Source organism: Benincasa hispida, chromosome 10 (assembly GCF_027475165.1).
Source record: "Benincasa hispida cultivar pf3 chromosome 10, pf3_genome.v1.1, whole genome shotgun sequence".
Taxonomy (NCBI): domain Eukaryota; kingdom Viridiplantae; phylum Streptophyta; class Magnoliopsida; order Cucurbitales; family Cucurbitaceae; genus Benincasa; species Benincasa hispida.
Window position 1 is genome coordinate 35,395,986 of NC_143487.1, and position 9,439 is coordinate 35,405,424.

Consider the following 9,439-nt stretch of genomic DNA (forward strand, 5'->3'; position numbering starts at 1 on the left):
AGACCTGGAATTAGCCCTTAAGCGAATAATTCATCTACTTACCCTAACAATGGAGTAAATTCTAACTTGTATAGTTGAGTTCCTAGCTCCCCACTCAAATGAATCCCCAAAATGGTAGGCATATTGAGTTGACGAATCTGGCCATTCCTACCCATGCAGGTCAAAGGACCGCCTTCATAGGTAGGAGTTCACAACTTACTCAAGGTTAAGGTCAAGTCATCTATGGTCATCTTAGTGAAATATAAGTCCTTTCAAGTAACAACGTTATAAAGATAGACTAATCATTTCGTGGTTCGGTCTTATACAAACTCTTTAGGGTTCATTTCTTTGAACCTTTCAAAAAACTATGGAATCAAGCTATAGATTCAATTGCATCACCATTTAATGATCTTAATATATGTTATTTTTCCCTCTAAGCTTTTTGATAACTAATATTAACACCAAGCTTAGTACAAACCTTATGAACAATATCTCTAGGGAGGGAGTGATCAGTAGAAATAAATATAAATACCTCTTTCTAGCAATCCTCAATTACAGATGAAGAAGCTTGCCTATGATAACTTTGAAATGAATTCATTGAATAATTTTGGTCGGAAATATACTTTCTAATCATCCATAACTCAGTTCTTGTAACGAGATGGCCGAACATACCAATGACAGTCTTGCAAACATTTCAATCAAGCAACTTTGAATTTGACCGTGTAGTCTTGAATTGAAAATTCTTATTCACTACTATTACATAAAAGCACTTAGACAGTATTTCTTTACTTCCAAATACATCTTTTTCTTTCAAATCACCATTAAAACCAACATTTCGTATAACTTGATCATTTGAAGAACTAGAAGAAGAACCTAAACATAGTAATCTATCACCACCTCCACCACTAATACCACTGCAAGATCCTTCTACAGAATGATGACTAACATCAGCAACTAAAGGATGCCTAGTCTCTGAATCTTTAGCCAAAGACAAATACTAAATGACATCCTTATTTTCCTTTATTTGGAATATAGATTGAATACTAGTTTGACCAAAATCCAACAATACTAATAAATCTATTGAAACATCCAGAATTTCACCCGATATCAAATTAGCTAAACCATTGAAGTCTATCATATCATCAATAAAAACTCCAAAAACACTATAATTCTCATAAGAATTGTAATGAGTCCACTGTCCACCATAAAAAACAGCTATAGGAATATTAACCATAGTATCAATTTATTGCAATAAAAGGAAAAGATGATTGTATAAGAAATACGTTAATATGTATATAGCTCTATAACTTTATATCAGTAATAGACAATGATAGAGATCTATCACTGTCTATCAGCGCAAAGCTCTATCACTAACAAACAGTGATAGAGTGTTATCACTGTCTATTAGTGATAGACAATAATAGAGCTCAATCATAGTATATCAATCACAGTATATCACTAATGATAACGCTCAATCACTGTTATAGAGAATGATAAAGCTCTATAACTGTCTATCACTGATAGAAAGTGATAGAACTCTATCACTGTCCATCAGTGATAGAACTCTATCATTGTCTATCACTGAAGAGAAAGTGATAGAACTTTATCACTATCTATCAGTGATAGAGCTCTATCACTTTGTATAACTAATAGACAGTGATACATATCTATCATTGTCTATCTACGCAACAACAAATAAAAAATAAAGAATAATAAAGTGATAGAGTGGTAGACTTCTATCACTTTCTATCTATCAGTGATAGAGCTCTATCACTTTGTATAACTGATAGACAGTGATAGAGATCTATCATTGTCTATTAGAGGTAGAGAAATGTTAACATTCATACATATTCAAAGATCCATAAATGAAAAAAAAATATGATATACATTACTGCAATAAAAAGAAAAGAATATTGTATAAGAAAGATGTTCATATGTATCTAACTCAATAACTTTATATAAGTGATAGACAGTGATAGAGCTCTATCACTCTCTATCAGTGCAAAGCTCTATAAATGTGTATCAATGATGGACGGTAGTAGAGTGTTATCACTGTCTATTAGTGATAAATAATGATAGAGTTCAATCACAGTATATCAACTAGTCATAGAGCTCAATCATTATTATAAAAAGTGATAGAACTCTATAACTGTCTATCACTTTGTATCATTGATAGAAAATGATAGAGCTCTATCACTCTCTATCAATGGTAGAAAAATGTTCACATCCATACATATTCACACTAAAAACTATCTATATGCATAACAACAAATCAAAAATAAAGAATAATAAAAATTAACGAAAGATTGAAAAGAACATAAATACAACAACCAAATTGATAGAATTCTAACATACTGAAAATCTAAAAAAGAACAAGAAGAAGAAGAAGAAAGGCTATATCATATGAATGATCTGAAACCCTAGAAAAGAAGAGAAGAGAATAAGAAGAAGAAAGGGCACAAGACGGAAGAAAAGAAATTTGGGAGAGCGAAGAATCCACTATCAATGATGGACAAAGTATAGAAGAAAAAAATCATATCGTGATTGAGGAAGAAAGTATTCTATGAAGAAGATTGGCGAGGAAGAAGATCATGACGTCAAGGAGGAAGATCAGCGAGGAAGAATATCATAGCGTCAGAGGAAGTTCGGCAAGGAAGAAAATTGGCGAGGAAGAAGATTGACGATGTTGAAATTGAAAAGAAGAAAACACGAGGCCTGAAATCGAAAAAAAAAAAAAAAAGAAAAAAAGAAACGAAGATAACACACAAACAAACGAAGGGTATTATTGGTAATTTTTAAAAATAGAAACTTGGAATCTTTTTTTCCTATTTATAAGAATTACCAAAAAAAAAAATACTAATTTAAAAAGGTGCCTGATTATTAAGGAATCTAAAATGAAAAGCTAGTCTTCGAGCATTTAAAAAAAATGTGAATTATATAAAAATTTATAACAAATCTAAATTACCAAATTAATTTAAGATTTTTTTAAAATAACTTTTTTACGCTTCTACAGCAATGCCAAACGCAGCCTTAGTCTATTTAATAAATGTAAATAGCATTCATATCTTGCTTATGATATGGGGGAACTAATTTAATGATATTGATTTAGTGTTAATAATTGTTCAACAATGGGAAAGGATAAAAGGGAGAACAAAAGAAGATCATGTTCAAGATTGCAAGCCACTGGGGGTTCCGAGAAAGAAACCTAAACAGACATCACCCATCCATTTCGGACGCAATAAGGAGGTATTTTATATTAGTTCGCAACATTTTTGTAGGTTATATATCAATATTCTGGGGTATATATAATTGATGTGTCGTGTATACAGACTCAAGCTTCAAATAGATATGCAATGAAAGCACAATAAACACGAAAGATTTAAGGTCCGAGGGATCCCCTAAGAAGAAACAACTTGGTTGTAATGAGGGACAGAAGCAAGCAACCAAATAAGGGGGCCACCAAGTGAAAAGATAAGGGAAAATCCTAGAAGAAACAATCTGACTTTGAAAATAATAATGTACATATTGTAGTATTTACATTATGTATAATAATTTGCATTTTGCTTACTAATTTCAACTCTTCTTTCAGGCAGATCCGAGTTTGAACAATGAGAGTTTTAGTGAGTTGGACTACTTAGATACAAAGTTTGAAAATGATGCACCTCCAACGAATAAATCAAGGAACGTCGGGGAAACAATATGTAACATCTTTTGTTTGCTTTATTACATTCGTCATAAAACAATGAATCAAATGACATGATTAACTGGTTGATTGTAGGGCACTGCAAAGACGAAGGGTAAGAAGAAAAAGAAAATGTAGTGGGAAAATCTTGAAAGGTCAAAATTGTGAGGAGTACAATGACAAGCAGGTAGATAGATTTAGGTTTTAAATTTATTTGTTGTGTATAACACACTACAAAAAAAATTGACCTTTAATATCGGTTGGAAAAACTAAATACAGATGTATAATGTCGGTTTTCTAAGGAAAAAAAAGTGGATCTTTAATGTTGGTTTTAAACTGACATTAAAGATGAGACTACAATATCGATTTAAAATCGACATTAAAGATCTCTCCTGAAATTTTTAATTTCCAACTCAACCCTCTCTCTCACACAATTCCATCTTCTTTCTCTGGCAACCTTCACCATCTTCTCCTTTCACGATCCTGCCGATCTTGCCATCCCTGACGTACGTCGTCGCTGTCTCCATCCACGATTGTTCACTACACTCTTAACCACTAGATTTTGAGGTTAAGGTCATGTCATCACCCTCTTTCTCCTATTTTTTTTCTCTCTCTCTCGGCCATCTCACCTCTCTTTCCCCAGGTCACTATCACGATGTCGTTGCACTTGCCGTCTCAGATCTGCCGCCTAGATCCACTGCAAACAGATCCGCCACATGGGTCCATAGCCTACACAGATTTGCCACTCAGGTCCACAGTTAACTTTGCTAACCAACCCATCTTAGGTCTGTTGCATGGGTTTCATGGGTTCGCATCATCACAATCTGATCTCTTCTTTATTTCGCTCTCTCTCTCTCTCTTTTTGTGTGTGTGTGTTTTTTGTTTGCTTCAGTGGAAGAAAGAGTTGTTATTTTAGAAAATTTGGAGAAAATAAGATTTGAGTTTTGGTTCTACTCTTGTTTTATTCCTCTTCTCCCTTGTTTTTCACAATAACGATTGATTAGGAATTTTTCATTTCCTAGTAACGATTGGGGATTGATTAGAGTTTTGATTGGGGATTATCATTTCCAATAACAATTTTAGAGTTTTAATAATTTTGTTGTCTTGAAGGCATTTGGAATTATTGCAATAAACATAAAGAAGCTTAAAGATGTTGGTTTGTGCATAGTTGAGTCTATTGCTTACTCTCCCATGAAAGAACTGCTACAAATCGAAGGCATAATTGAGGCTGAATTTGATAAAAATATTGAAGCAAGCATGTAATTTGTTTTCTTTTTGTATCATCAGCTTATAATTTTCCATTTGCTTATGCAAATCAAAGGCATAAGTGAGACAGAAGGTGAGTTTGAGGCTTTACTCTGGGACTTCAAGATCAATTATAACTTGACACATTTTGTGAGGAACAAGGAGTTCAAGGAAGTTGCTGATAAAATGGAAGAAGCTCTCAATTAGATCTTTGTGGAATTTCTTGAGTGGTCTTGCACTACTAAGTTCTCTGGGTTTCTTCTCTACAAAGAGCTGGGACAGAGGGTTAAGGTATTGCTTCTGAACTTCATGAATGAATTGTTTATGTCATTATGAAATTGAATGCGAGTAATGTGGACAATTGTTTGAAAATCCTATTTATAGTTGTACCGTTTGTTTTGACATGATGGTCTGTGATTCTGAATTGTGTTTTAAAGTACTTTATACTTGAAAACTTGCTAAAATATCTTTGAAAAGGGTTTTGAAAACAAATGTAGAGACTTCTTTGATTCCAATTGGATAATGATGTTGTTTCTAGTTTTCTAATCTACTTGAAATGCCTGTGAAAAGAGTTTTGTATATGGATGCATGTCTTCTGTTATTTTGTTTATTCGAGATTTTGTGGTTATGTTTGATTTGTATGGGTGAAAGTAGCCAGATCGCCAAGCCTACCATTTTGGGAATTCGTCTGGTTGGGGAGTTGGGAACACAGCTACACAAGAAGAAATTCACTCATTCCCTGATGTCGGGGGTAAGTAGATAAATTGCTCTAATAAGAGCTGATTTCGAGACTTGAACAATATGGCCACACCCTCTCTTGGTCCGAGAGGGGTTTGGTCATAGTTGGACTATGATTTATTGTTCATTGAAGGGATCAGTGGTACTTAAGGAGTTAGACAAAATGGTTATTTTGGCCCAACGAGCAATTTGTGAAGGGTCATTGTACTGTTGATTGGTTATATCACTACAAGAAAATTGACCCTGACCTTCGAAAAAACATTTAATAGACCTTCAATACATCTTTTTTTCAAAGGTTATCTCAACCTTTGAAAAGTGTTGAAATAGATCCCATCGAAAAAACTTTTTTTCAAAGGTTGATTAACTTTCGAAAATTATTATTTTACAAAGGTTATATATCTTCGATAATTGTCAAATTATTTATCAATTATCTAATATCAAGTAGTCTTTTTTGAAGGTTTTCATTATTTTTAGAGGCTTATCATGTTATTTTCAAAATTTTAAAAACCTTCATAAAAACTTATTTATCAACAATTGTATATCCTTCGAAAATTCTCTTACAAAACCTTTTAGCACATTTATTGACAAATCTCGGAAGGTTGTTTTTACTAATTCATCTACATGTAGTACCCTGAATTACAAAGTATAAGAATATAATAGAAAAAATAGACAATAACATGAATGGAAGTAAACTTATATGTCATAAAAGTACACCAAAAGGTTATCGAAATTCTATAATATCAAACTACAATTGATCAACTAGAAACAAATTTTTTATGCATCTCTGCCATCATTTTTTGAAATCTATCATCAAAATGATTTTCTAATTCGCTTATTTGACGTCTAAGTGCTTCTACCTCAACCTCTTTTTGTTATTCAAATTCTTTTCTTTGTCGTTCAGATTCTTGAAGTCATTTGTTCGGACTCATTAAGACGACGCTCAAGGAAAGAGCAAGGTGATGAAATGGGCATTGTCGGGATTACCTCATCCAAAAGTTAGTGAATCGTCTTCTTCGTTTGGCCTATCGGAGCTATTTCTGACATTGGAAAATCTCGGTTTGGAAAATTTGTTGAGGTTTGTGCCCTAAAGTCTCGTGTCTAGTAGTTTGTAAACAACTTTGTACAAACACTTATGATGTATAATATAAATGATATTTACTTCATTACTTGACTTTGCACATTTAGATGTTTTTCATTTTACCACACACTAATAAACTTAATATCCCTAGTTATCTATATGTAACTTAAGCATGTATGTGGTGACATACAAGTGGATCATGTCTTGAGTGATAACCAAAATGGTCTATAGTATATGGATATAGGAGGGAAACCTTATCCTGATAACGCTACGGATGCGGCCGCTTAGTGGAATGGTCATAAGTGTCGTGACTTGTCATAGATGGTCTGATCCTGATCATTCATGTAGGGGACATGCAAGCGGGGACGTCCTATACAAAGAGTTTGTATAAGACCTGACCTCGAAGTGTTAATGTCTTGTCACATAATACCGTTCATGACTAAGACTTCACTTCACTAGGATGACCATAGGTAATATGACCTCAATCCTGAGTGTCTTGGGAACTCCTTCCATTGAGGGCGGTTCTTTGATTTGCATGGATACGAGTGGCCAGAACGCCGACTCAAACCTACCATTTTGGGGATTCGTTTGATTTGGAAGCTAGGAACTCAGCTACACAAGATGGAATTCACTCCTTCCCCGAGGCAGGGATAAGTAGATAGATAGCTCCCTTAAAGGCTGATTCCAGGGCTTGAACGATGTGGCACCACGCACCTTCTCATGGCCCGAGAGGTGTTCACACATGGTAGGACTATGTTGTATTGTTCATTAGAGGGATCAGTGGTACTTAAAGAGGAAGATATAATTACAGGAGCAAAACGGTAAATTGGCCTGTTGTAATTACGAGCATCTGTGAAAGGTCATTGTATTGATGATTGGTTATATCTAATGGACATAGAAATGAAATATATCTATGGCAAGAAGAGTTCAACTGTCAGTCTTTAGTGGAATGTCTGGCAGTTAACGGATGGTAGATATCGTGACTAAAGAGTTTAGTTAGCTATTCACGTACCGTTGGAGCTTCAAGCCATAGGTCCATAAGCTCCCCTTGGTAGCTTGGATACAAGTTGAGAGTCAGTTTTTGGGTCAATTTAAAATGTTCAAATTGACAAAAGAGAATTCGATTATATATGATATAATTGAACGAGTTAATTAAATATGATATAATTAACTTTATGTATGAGATACATTAATTTGGAGGAAATTGGATTTAAATATGATTTTTATCTAGTAGAGGAAAAATATTATAATTAATATATGATATTAATTTATAAGTTATGAATGTGATAATATCACATTCATTGGACGGTTATAAAGAAAATGGGAAGGCGTCTCTTCTGTTCTAAATAATGGATGAGTGCATTAAAAATAGCAGACGGTGTGTTGATCTTGGTGTACGCGGATATTGTGAAAAAGATAGTGTCATCGTTTAGAAAATCAGTGCCTATACGATAGTGACTGCATGATCGCTTACATATACGATATTGCTAAGTGATTGTATATCGATTACACCGTCGCACGCTATTATCTAAATGATCGTTTACCTTTTTTCTAAGTGATCGTTTAGCTATCGATATTTACTAAACGATCGTATAGACGATCGCTTAGTTTTTTCTACGCGATCGTTTGGACGATCGCTCACCCTTTTCCTACACGATTGTTTAGACGATCGCTTACTTTTACTACACGATTGTATACTTCACCTAAACGATCAAGCATATTGTCTATGCGATAGACGACCGCATCTCCCACTTGCTTGATCGTTGTGTATGGTCTCTCTTCCTCCTTTCCTCTACCAAATCTGAACAAAGCCCATTCTTTGGATTTTCACTCCAAGAATACTGAGGACTCTGAGTGGTGTTGTCTTCTCTGTTTTCTTTTGTCCAAGTGGTGACTGTTCGAGGTAGACAGTTGGGCTTCAGACTTGCTGTGAAGAAGAAATCTTCATCTGGTATGATTTCTTGATCCCTTTAGCATTATGAAAGTATGTTTGAATGTATATGCAATAATTCTGTCACAATGAATTAGAAAGATCCGCTTCCGCTCGTAAGTACTCTTGAATAAGAGTTCCTTCAATTGTGACAGAAATTCTATAACATCAAACTACAATTGATCAACTAGAAACAAATTTTTTATGCATCTCTGCCATCATTTTTTGAAATCTATCATCAAAATGATTTTCTAATTCACTTATTTGACGTCTAAGTGCTTCTACCTCAACCTCTCTTTGTTATTCAAATTCTTTTCTTTGTCGTTCAGATTCTTGAAGTCGTTGTTCGGACTCATTAAGACGATGCTCAAGGAAAGAGCAAGGTGATGAAATGGGCACTGCCAGGATTACCTCCTCCAAAGGTTAGTGAATCGTCTTCTTCATTTGGCCCGTCGAAGCTATTTCTGACATTGGAAAATCAACTACAATCATCTTTCCAAAAGATACCATAGTACCATAAACTAGTTGCCGCAGAACATCTGATTGCACATATTTCCCTTCCCTTGTAACTTGGGAAAACCTGCGAAGTTTAGAGCCAACTTTAGAAGGTTTGTTCAACTGAATGTATGATATATATGCATACCAATTAAAGAGTCTCTATTTATGTATTTTCTTTGTTTTTTGAATTTTTGTAAAATGGAACAATAGAAATGAGATTCGCCAAGGTTCATCCCTGAAACCAGCAAGGAAATGATCCCCATTCCTATACCCAATAGATAGACATGAC

General features: G+C 34.3%; 1 long non-coding RNA gene across 3 annotated transcripts; it reads left to right on the forward strand.

Moving 5' to 3' along the window:
- Nucleotides 1-3,902: 3,902 nt before the first annotated feature.
- LOC120088897 (uncharacterized) lies at nucleotides 3,903-9,101 on the forward strand. Of its 3 annotated transcripts, none has more exons than XR_016523793.1 (5): nucleotides 3,903-4,228; nucleotides 4,305-4,411; nucleotides 4,949-5,197; nucleotides 5,561-5,657; nucleotides 6,546-6,808. It is a non-coding gene; the product is annotated as an uncharacterized LOC120088897 (long non-coding RNA). The 3 variants fall into 3 exon arrangements; XR_005485069.2 differs by adding an exon at nucleotides 8,982-9,101 and having other exon boundaries at nucleotides 4,037-4,411; nucleotides 6,546-6,719; XR_005485068.2 differs by having other exon boundaries at nucleotides 4,048-4,411.
- Nucleotides 9,102-9,439: the final 338 nt, after the last annotated feature.